This window comes from Cornus florida, unplaced genomic scaffold (assembly GCF_030987335.1).
Source record: "Cornus florida cultivar Cherokee Brave unplaced genomic scaffold, ASM3098733v1 CherokeeBrave_3.0.0_Hap2_Chr04, whole genome shotgun sequence".
In the NCBI taxonomy this organism is placed as follows: domain Eukaryota; kingdom Viridiplantae; phylum Streptophyta; class Magnoliopsida; order Cornales; family Cornaceae; genus Cornus; species Cornus florida.
In genome coordinates, this window is record NW_026775574.1 from 77,321,083 (window position 1) to 77,333,622 (window position 12,540).

Sequence of the window (12,540 nt, forward strand, 5' to 3'; positions counted from 1 at the left end):
TAAAATCCATCAAATCCAAACTCCAAAACTTCATCAGTTTACAGCTTGGGAATCCATCTCTAGTGGACCCCTATTAAACATCCAAACGGAAGATAAAACAAATGTAATAAACGTCCAGAAATAAAACTATAGAGAGAGCCCTACATCGTCGGAAGAGTGAATAGAGACCTCTGCTCAGCACGAACACGTCTAAGCCTGGAACTGTCGTGTACCTGAAAAATAGAAGTGGGTCAGGCCCACGCGCAAGTTATATACTACTACAATCCAAACAGAGGCCCGATACGCATGTACATCCTAAACAATTCAACAATAACTAATAGTCCGTAAATATATATATAGTCACACTAAAGGACTCTCACTGGACTACAGGCCGGTCTCAACCTGAATAGAGGTAACATGCTAAAACGCACACGAAGTGGGCATATGTACCTATACCTAAACAGGGTACACCTCCAACCATCGTAGCCAGCTACACATCCTGATGCATATACGCTCCCTAGCCATCGGTCCTGAGGCTCAAGCTCATACCGAGGCACCATAACAGTACATATATAAAATTCATCCAAAACCCCTGGTTTTGCCGCTCAACAAGTAGTTGCCATGACAATACAAATCCACGGGACTTAACTTTTAGTTAATCCCATCCTTATTCCAAGTAGGTGAGTAATGGTATTGTTTTAAAAACCAAACCCATCCTTAGTATGCCACCGTCCCATACCGGTGCCTACTTTTCAATCCTCCAGTAGTCAATAATACCAATAAATCAAGTATATATCAACTAAATTCCAACATCCAACATTCAATGTTAGCAGTGATAAAATAAGCATTGATAAACAGGGTCACAACAACAACATATACATGCCCAATTTAAGTTGTTCCCTTTAGTCTGATATAAAGACAGAATTAATTAAAACTTTCATTTAACACCTTACAAATGACATACAGATATGTAGGGTACGTAACACAAAATCCTAACCTCAACAGTTGATACTAACTGTGATAATGTAAGCATCAAAATAATATTCACAGTGTGTATGTAGACATGCTCAAATTATAGTGTTCCACAAAACCGATCTAGTGTTAAACTCAAATCCTCCTAGTATTTAAGGTCCAATAGTTGCTATTACAGAAGTTAAGATAGTTATCATCTAGACCCATCCTTCCAATAATTTATACTAGCAGTGGTAAGGAAAAACGTGAACCACAGAACCACAATGCATCCACAAACATGCTTAGTTTAGGTTGAACAAACATACAACACTACTATAACTACCAGTTTCATAGCAAAACAGATATCATTTTAGTTTGGTTTAATCTTCATTAATCTTGGAATCATTTAAGAGTGCAAAGAGTATGAAGCCTAAGGGAAAGAGTAAGGACAGAATCTTGCCTCAGAAACTTTTGTTCAAAGTTTCAACGTCGTTTTCTTAAAAAATCCCGACGAGTTCCAAAACCCGGTTACTGTTTACGGGTATGAAACACTATTCCCGAACTCAAAATCTGATCTCCACTGTTCAGATTGTGCGACATTGAGTCATGAACCTATCCTCCAAATTTTAGCTCGATCGGACCATGGACGAAGCGGGATCGGATGTTTGATGAAATCTGGGCAGAATGGAAAAAACCTGTGCGACCCAGTTACTGTTCACGAGTACGAATCACTGTTCCCTAGATCAAACTCTGATCTCCACCGTTCAGATTGTGCGTCACTGAGTCATGAACCTTTCCTCCAAAATTCAGCTCGATCGGACCACGGACGAAGCGGGATCGGAGCTTTGATCAAACCTTGGCAGAATGTGAAAAACTGCGTTTTTCCTTCTCCACTTCCACAAAACGTGTGCTTTGTTTAAAAAAACCCTATACAGACATCTACCTTATACTTATAGAGTTTTTCTAAACCCTAGGTTCATTTAAGTCCAACTCACAATCCTAACCGGCCCATCCAATTAACGTAGAAACCTACGACGGCTATAATATAAAACCCTAATTTATACTGTAATTAAAACCCTAGTTAGATGTATTTACCTAATTACCCTATTCACCATTAAATACTTAACAAATAATCTAATTGAACAAAATAATAATTAGTAAACCCAATTAAACCAAATAAGACACACATAAAATAAGAAATACATAGAATAATTAAACCAATTACACTTAAACCATTAATGCCAATTAAATAATTAAAACACTAACAAGTAATTCCAATCAAATAACTAAAAATAAATATCATTTAAATAAATTAAATCACCACAAAAGAAATAAATTAAATCACCACAAAAGAAAACAATTAAGCACCTAATAAAAAAAATAATGACACATAATCAAATAAAATGCACTTAAATAATAAATTAAATACCAGGAATATCCTTTTTAAAATTAGGGGTATTACAATCACCATCACCGACACATATATATTCATACATACACATACAGACACATATATATCTACATACACACATACAGACACATATATATCAAAAATTTTGGACTTCGAATTGATCTCACAACCCTCACTTTCTCTCTCTAAAATGAACAACAACGAACCGTTGTCTCTTCCGATGTATGGCTTTGCGATTACCAATTCAGTTCCAGTGAGAACAGATCCGACGGCGGCGGATCTGGCGAAGACAAGAAGAAGGCAGTGGGAGGCGGCGAGCGGAGCTTGATGACAGAGGATAGTAGTGATGTGTAGACTCGGTGAGAGGAGCTTGTATTCCACCTCCCTTCTCTATTCCGACTTCTTCCGGTGGTGATGGTGGGGCTTCGTTGGCAATGACCAAGAGCGACGTCGTCAATATCAAGGATGACCAGGCTCATCGTCGTCATCATCAAGCGACGATGATTATAGGTTCTACGACGTCGTCTGATTCGGCTTCGCCCAACATTCCATTTGAAGCCGTTGAAGAAGGAAAGGATTATAAGAAACTACGTCATTTTATTGGAAGGACAGTTTCATCATTCTTCATTCCGGTGGCTTGAGTGGACAAATTGCAATAAATTCATAGTACAAGGGGGTTTCTTGTAGTTCAGGGGGGTTAGTTGCAAAACCCCTATGGTTCAGGGGTTTTTTTTTGCATTTAACCCTTATTTTTTTTAATCTTTCCAGGCTGCTTTTCTTTCCCAGGATTTTGTTTAACAAAGGAATGAGCTCACAACACAATTGCCATATTTCAAACAAAATTGTGCAATATAAAATGACTAGTAGGATTAATATTATAATTAGACGACTAACATAATTAAATAATTTTGTGCAATATAAAAATACTAGTAGGATTAATATTATAATTAGTCCACTAACATAATTCAATTCTTATACAGGATCATACAAAATCGTCCTTGTGTTCATATCACATATCAAAGCGGTACTCAGCCATCTCTAATCTCAAGTTTTATTTTCCTTCAATTTTTGAAGAAGAGTAGTAATATTCACACTGAACATTTACAGTGAATTGTCTATATGAATAATTTTTAATTGGCTATTTATATCAAATATAACTAAGTAGAGGGTAACACTTTCTTATTTATTACATAATTAACTAATTAAAATAGGTCTAACAATTCATTGTAACTATTCGTACAAGAATCATTTTTCTTTGAAAAAAAAAAAACGATTTTATTTTCTTTCAAAGTTTTCAAATTTATTCGCCTTCAATGCTACTACCATTTCATAAACTATATTTTCGTTTAAATGATTCATTTCGTAGTTGTAATAATGAATCTAGCTAGCAATTGATTTAGCCTCGGTCAAACTCTAATCAACTATGACTGGAACTAGATTTAACGGTCTTACGCTTCATCAAATAGGTAACCTAACTATGGGTTGAAATTTGGAATCCGCCCAAGGTAATTTCAATCTTATTTTCTTGTCGAATTGTATTCTTACATATGAATTATGATTTATGTATACATACATATGTAGGTACAGCCATGAATTCATAGCACTAATGAATTAATATTTAACAATTAGTTTTTTAATTAAATTGGTCTAATTTGACTATTGATTAAAAAATATATAAAATATTTATTTACCAACTTGTTTCACTAATTGGACGGTATTATATGTGTTTATTATCATTTCAAAAAAAAAAAAAAAAAATTTATGAGATACTAGCAACATCTTGATTGTCCAATTACTTCGATCTCTCTCTCTATATATATATTTGCTTAATCACAAAAAAGTAAGAATAGTTTAAAGAAATTTAGAAGTGGTAACTTTACAACTTTACACCAACCATCCCATACAAATGTATTTCCTAACCAAACTATTGTACGTTCAAAAGATAAACAAGGTTTTCCAGCTGCCATAATTTTCTTCAAAGCCACTCCCACATTTCAAGTACACTAAAAATGCTACATCTCTGCGTCTAACTATTTTAACTAATTCTTACTCAAATAGAAAATACTTACAACTTGATTTCTTGATGTGGGGCAAATAAGCTTCCACTATATTTATATATCAAGCACCTTAAAATCAACTTCTATCAGTTATACACGTACCTTCCTATCAAATAGTTGAGAGAGAATTCTAAAATCCATCCTAAAATACTCTAAAAAACAAAAATTTACTAGGCTACCATATGGTTGCAGAGCATCTTAGACCATGCAACATAAGTATATACAACTATTGAAAAAAAAAAAAACAAAAAAAAAAAACTTGTGTGTTACACAAGTGTAAATAATTGTAAATGTTTTGCCATACTGACTATTTGTCATAGCGAACAATCTTCCAAGTATTTTCATCTTATAACTATTACGTATAGATTTGTAAGACCAAAAAACAAAATCTAAAATAGTTATATATTTTGAGTTGTTAGGATGTACTTAATATTCTTGAATTTGTTGGTATGTTTGTAGTTCTTATGTTTCTAAAAAACCACTCTAGTTTAATTTATTATTATTATTATTTTCTTCTTCTCAGGATTTCGTTACCAAAGAGAGAAGACAACCAACACAGTTCCAAGTACTACATGAAAGATTTTAAGTGAGCTTACAACACAGTTGCCATATTTCAATCAAAATTGTGCAATATAAAATGACTAGTAGGATCAATATTATAATTAGACATGCATAGACTAGTATAATTTAAATCTTTTATCGGGTCGTACATAATCATCCTTACATTCATGCGTGAGACTAGAGGTACTCGACCATCTAAACATCTCATATCAAGACCATACTCTCATGCGTGGACAGAGACGGACCTATGTATGGATCGGGGACAATTGCCCCCCTAAATTTTTTTTATTACTAATTTGCCTTATTAAATTGTTTTTTTTAGTTTTATATCCCTAAAATATTACTATATCCCCTTAAAATTATTAAAAAATATCATTCTTACCCTCCCTCACTTAATGGTCTGGGTCCATACCTATGTGTGGAACTGTAGACAATTATTCAAAAATCTCACTTCAAAATTGTATTCAACGTCCATAAATCTTGTGCATGAGACACAACCATTCCAAAATTTCATGCTCAAAACCTTTGGTAAGAAAACTAGGAGTTTAACAACTCAACCAAGTTTCATTTTCTTTCAATTTTCGAAAAAAAATTTCCATTTTCTTTCTCATTTTTCAAATTTATTCATCTTCAATGCTACCATTTCATGCAAATGCCATCCTGCCAAGTGGTGGATTACTCCCCGTGGTTATGGAAGCTTTTTCTAGTCTTTCGCATCCTAATCTAACAATTTACATTGACTTTCTTGCCCTTGAAAAAAAAAAATGCTACCATTTCATAAACTATGTTTTGGTAATTTGGAATCAGCGGAATGTAATTTCAAACTTATTTTCTTGTCCAATTATGTTCTAGCATATCAATTATTTGTACATGTGCACAAGACTTATGTATACATACATATATAGGTACACATATATACAACAATGAATTCATAGCATTTCCAGTAGTCACTAAATATTGACCACTAATGGATTAATATTTAGCAATTAGTTTTTAAATTAAATTGGTCTAATTTGACTCTTCATTAAAAAAAAATAATAATAATAATTTTACCAACTTGTTTCATTAATGTGTGTTTTTTTAGTTTTATATAATGTTATATTACAGTGTTTCTTTCCGTTGATTGCAACAACGGTAGTTGGAGTGACTGTTTGTGCATTCCTTCACGTTACCCACTCAAAAGTGGGGACTTTAAAAAGGTGCAAATGAATAATCTTATTCCCACCTTTTTCCTCATTCTACCCACCTTTGAGTGGGTACTTTAAAAAGGTACAAATGAATTATCTTATTCCCACCTTTTTCCTCATTCTACCGAAGATTAAAAAAAAATTAAAATAAAAATAAAAAATAATTTTCCCAATATTGAAGACTTAAAATCCTTTTTCAAGACTTTTCGATATCGGGTTTATGATTCATGGATAAGGAAAAAAAAAATAGTAAAAAGTCTTTAAGAAAGATCTACGTTAGAACACTACGAGATTGACTCTAGTGGTAAATTATTTGGGTTTGATGTCTCATGAAGTATCATGTATAAGGTTCAATATTCTTTGAATGCATATAACTTTTCATAAGATCACCTGTTCAAGTGAAAGCCAAACTTAGCTCACCCAATGAAGAGAAAGAGAAAGTATCATATATTCCGGGGATATGGTACCCGGGATCATCCCAGCTCTTATATTTAATACTTTATCGGAGAGGAGACTGTATACAATATTATGGATATTATTTAGTCATGTATAACACAAATGTCCACCTTCATGGCACTAACACAAATGTGATGATATCAACCCCACAAATCCTAGAGTGCTCTCCACCTCCTCCCCTAGAATTGCACCTTTTTTTTTCTTCTTCTTTTTTCATTTTCTGTAATATTTTACAAATTTATGAAGTAAATCTTAGAAGCCTATTTGCTACAATTATCAGTTCTTTAATTATTTTTTATATTTTTTTATTTATCTTGACAAAAAACTCACACACGCATCATTTGCTTGAATTTGAACCGGTGAAAAAGACCACCAAACTATTACTGTTATTTCAATAATATTAAACAGAGCTTAATAGATATAACCTAGAAGGGTAAAACAAAATAGGTAATTATAACCAACTCACTTACAAAAACCTATTTACATCTTGCCGTTTTGTCTAGAAGTACTAAGGAAGGGCGAAACCCTGTGACTATGAGACGGTCAACTCTTCTTTGTTATTAACTGGATTTCAAGACCTACAGAGCAAACTGCACATTGTAGTGGAGTAAGATTTATCTGGTTGGAGTCATTAATATTTTGTTATACGCCTTGATTTTTTTCAAATACTCATGCATCCCTTACACATCTCAAGAACCCTTGCATTCACGGAAAGACTAGTAAGCAAAGTAGATCAACAAAGTTTGAACGAAAGGAAAGAATTTGTACTGTAGTAGAAAAAATACTTACAACTTGATTGCTTGATGTGGAACAAATAAGCTTCCACTATATTTATAGGCCAAGCACCTTAAAATCAACTACTATCACCTATTGAACGGTTGAGAGAGTTCTAGAATCGTTCTTGGAGTACTCTAAAAAAACATCTAAAAAAAATTTACAAGGCTACCATATGGTTGTCGAGCATTTTAGACCATGCAACACAAGTCTATGCAATTTTACACAATTTTACACAAGTGTAAATAAATACTCTTAGACGTTTTGACATACAAGACATTTGTAGAATCATCAAATGCTCTTCAAGTACTTTCATCTTAAAGACCAAAAAACAAAACTCAAAATAGTTATTAGCTTACTTGGTTTGTAATTCACAGTTTTCTGTTTTTAAAAAACTGAAAACAAAAAAATGTATAAAAAATTCTGCTTGGTTCAATTTTTTGAAAACTGTTTTATGAAAACTCAATTATAAAAAGGTCTGTTTTTAGAGAATTGTCTTTTATTGTTTTTTGAAAATTATTTTTTAATTTCTTAAAAACTGTTTTTAACGTTACAAACTAAGTATACCCTATATATTTAGAATTGTTAGAATGTAGTCAATCTTCTTGGTATGTTTGTAGTTCTTATCTTTAAATCTCTAAATCCATTTTCACCATAATCTTAAAAAATTGTGCCTAGTGCCTGTATTATAAAGCCACAAAGTTTGAAACAAAAAGATGCCAACACAAAACTACTTATAAAAGTGATCCCACACATAATAAATAAATAAAAAATTACAGATTTTTTATTATATATTATTAAATTAAGAATTGATCACTTGTCTTTTGCTCAACGTGTCGTGGGTACAAATTAGCTAATGAATTTGTAATAAATTTGAAAACAAAATGCTCTAGTGAAGTTGGAACAATGGTTTTTCTCGCACAAAGTTACTAAGAAGTATTAATATGGCCTATGAAATGATTTTTAGGTATGTGCATTAACGAACCAAAACTCTATCCAGTGCAATTTAAATTAATGATCCAACACACTACATTGTGGAAGCAACGACTATATGACAATGATATAAATATTCATGCAACAAATTTACTTTGAAAATACAACACCAATGCAACATATTACTTCCAGATGTAATATTGTAACATCGTTCAATCCAAAATGCAAAGTTTTTACATCATTGTTACATCTTCGATTTAACAATTTTAAACTTTTAATTTAATGTTGTTGCCTATCAGGCATTCTAGATAATATTAGACCCAGCAGTGTATATACTGCGCAGATTTCGAGTTCAAACCAAATAAGGATCCTCTTTAGATGGTTTAGGACCCAAATGCGTACCGAAGACCGAAACAGAATCCTCTCTGGTGCGTTGGACCAACCTCTGCAATTTAAATCGATAATTCAACGTCAATGCAAAAATGATATAGACACTCTTGCAATACTTTTAATTTGAAGATGTAGCATTCATGTAACATAGCATATCGAAATGCAACACCGACCAAATTGAGAATGCAAGATCAAGGACGCAAATGTATATTGAAGATGATCAGAGACCAAACTAGACTATGATTGTCTCCACTACACTAGAATCACTAATAATTCTAGCATAGCAAATTTAATGAATTGTTATTTACATTTACATTTTGTCCCGTTTATAAATATGATGAATGCTATTTATTGGTGGGTTTTGAATTAGAGTTGTCACGAATTAGAGTTGTCACTAATTTATTTGTATGGGAAGGGAACACATAATCCTTCAAAGGAGTGAAGTTACAGTTTTACCCTTAATTTACACGGGCGTAAATGAGCCCTAACCTTTTGGTATTCCCCTCAATCCCCTCCTAAAATAAATCCATTAAACCTTCTGATTTAAATTTCCATTTTAAATAATGGAGACTGGAGGAGACCTTCCCATAAGCTGCACATTGTTGTCCATCGAAATGTCTGGACCTAGCCACCGAACATGACATTCCATATTCAGAAATTAAACAGTAAAGACTGAAATTATAGATTTAAGTGTGTTCCAAGAAATTATAGAATTAAGTGAGTTCCAAGAGTAGTGCGACACTTGGATTTAAATGATGTTTGTGATTTGTGAGTAATTGTACATATTTAATATTTACTTGATCGATCAGTGTTTAGAAGGGCTCTATAGGAATGCCAGTCATGAAGGAGAGACGGACTTCATAAAGGTTCCGAATAAATGCCAGTCATGGAGAAGAGACAGACTTGATAAAGGTTCCGAATGTGTAGCGTAAGAGCACGGCACTGATGCCTTTTTAAATATTGGTATGCTTAGGTCAGCAAACTAGATATTATTTGGAACGTATTATGGACATTTTGTTGTGAGTTTGGGAAATTATTAGAAGAACCAATTTATATGGATTTCATTAAGAATTAAAAGATAAAATAATAAGGATAAATTACAATGACACCTCCTAAAGTTTGCTATAATGACAACTATATACAAGTTGAACATTTTTTGAACAATAACACCCCTGTCAGAATTTTGATCCAAACAGGCCTCTAAAAGGTTTGAAAAAACAAAATTACCCATCAATATTTAATTCACTTTAATCATAAAATACCATAACTCTGAAAAGACACTTTTGCCCTTGATTTCAATCGTTAGACCCAAAACCCGCCAAACCAAATCCCTCAAATTACCCAAAAGGCAACGCAAACAGATCTTTACTGAGAGATCGAGACGTTGCATAAGGACATTTGGTAGCAGATGAGGGCACTGCTGAAAGATTCCCAAGATACTGTCTACGGTGGAGCCGGAGGCAGCGGACAGGTTTCTATTTGGGTTTCCGATGAGGTACATGTGTATGGCGACACAGATGAAAGCCATTGTTTGATTTACCGTTGTCTATCATTATTGCATCACCAGAACCACATATTTTTCACATATTTGATAGGTTTTTTTTCCATCTACATCTGTGAGTCTCAGAAAAACCCAACTGATGCTTCTAACATCGGGACACCAACGGAACTCATTGATCATCGACGATGAGCGTTCGATTCAGGTAGACTTTGTTTGGGTATGATTCAGGTTGACTCTGTTCGAGATCCAGAACTACCATGGCTTGTTTCGAATCTTTATTAGGGCTTTCGAATCTGCTGGTTTAGACTCTGTTTGGTACGATTTCGTCATAGGTTTGATTGGGTGGCAGTGGTCGGTGGTGAAATTGGTGAGGTGGCAGCGACAGAAGATGATGTAGGAAAGAGGAGAGTGTGGGTGTGGTGGTAGCCATGGTTGGAGGAGTGGTGGTGACTCTGTATATGTATGTGTATGTCGAACCCCTCAAAGAAATTCTAGTGAGGCGCATGGAGAGGGGATGGTGGAGGATGGCCATGGTGAGTAAGGGAGGTGGTAGCCATGGTGGGAGGAGTGGTGGTGCCTATGACATGTGTTTATTTGTGTGTAAGGTAAAAACGATAATTTTATGGCCAAATTAAAAGTCAAAGGTCAATAAGGTCAATTTACCCACTAACATGGCACGATGATTGGAGGTGTCTTTGTTAACTTTAGCAAAGAGGGTGTGTTACTGTTAAAAAAATATGTCAAACTGTATTTGACTGCTAATAAGACAAACCGTAAAAAGTGTCATTGTAATTTACCTCAATAATAATAAATAAATAGTAAGACTGTCAAAAAAATCATTTCGTAAAAGGGGACATAAACTTCATTGTTGGATTGAGAGATTTAAGAATCATCAACTTAAACCTCAAAAACAGTCTCAATCAAATCAAACAGTTAATAAAAGAGCAGAGGTGTCTTTAATTTTCACCACCGACTTCTAGCATTCATGAAACTAAAGTTCGGAGGGAAGTCATTAGAATGATGAACATATAGCTACATTTTGAGAATTATATAAATCCCAATTGGGATATAACAAGTACCTGGGTATTCCATCAGTCCTTGAGAGATCAAGGTCTCTTTCAAATTCCTTTCCGAGAAGATTTCTGCAAAGGGTCACCTACGAAAGGTGATCTTTTATGATTTGGATCCTCTCCAAGTATTTCTCTCCACCAGCATCTCCAAACAACGGTTAAATACATGCTTTGGGAGAGAATACTTGGAGAGGATCCAAATCTGATCTTTTAACCAAGGCAGGCCGAGAGGTCTTAGTCAAATCTGCCCAATCAGATTGTTGAAGGAACTAAAAAGCAAAATCATCAATTAGATGGGACTAAGTGTGTCCTAAAAGCAGAGGCTTGCGATTTAAAAAAATTTGAAGCTTTCAATCTATAGCTTTGTTGGCCAAACTAGCTCATTTTGAAGCTTTCAATCTAGCTTTGCTGGCCATTATTTTACACAAACTGATGTGTCAAACCACTCTGCTCATCCTGTTGAGCGTGGGGTCAACTATAAAGAATTTCAAATTTGTATTCCTACCGTTCCAAACCACAAAATACTGCTTAAATTCCTCTTCATCAAGCCAGATGGTTGCCTCCTTTACAATGTCATTTAAAGATCAATTTGATGCATCATATAAATCATAAAGATTCTCCAGCCAGTTTTCTACTTCCCGACTCTGCATAGTCCAGGTGCAGCTGAGGCCATAGTCCTTAAAGCTTTAATGTCCCTAACAAGTCCAGATCAACTTTCCTTGGCTGTCATTGAAGATGTATCAAAGCTTTGCTCCAACACAGAGAATCATCTTTAGCTTGTGTCTTGGAAGTCGAGTGATTCAAAGTGGCTTCATAAGCCCTCTTGGCCTGTAATCCTTTGCACTTCGGACCAGTTTGATCCTTTCTAATGCTCTTTACTTTTGTTTGTGTTTATCTATATATACATAAATCCACCAAATAGGTAATCACTGTATCATATCACCAATTTTTAAGGTACTCAAATTTGATTGGCCATCTAGGCTTTGTAGAGAGCCCTATGAAGAGGAAACCCCCTTGACAAGAGCTATAAGCACCCTCTTTATTAACCATATGAGGTTGCCTTTGACTTTGCCTCTACATTCACAAACTATGAGAACAACTATAATTTTGTGGTCAATAACCTTACCCCCTCATGCATTGTGGATGTGTCCTTGTTTCGAACCCGATCTCCATCCAGGTCACAGTGGAACAACCTTTTCGTTGCACCAAGGCTCTAAATCATACTACTATGTAAAAATGAAGACTTCCAAGGCTCATAACCATATCAACG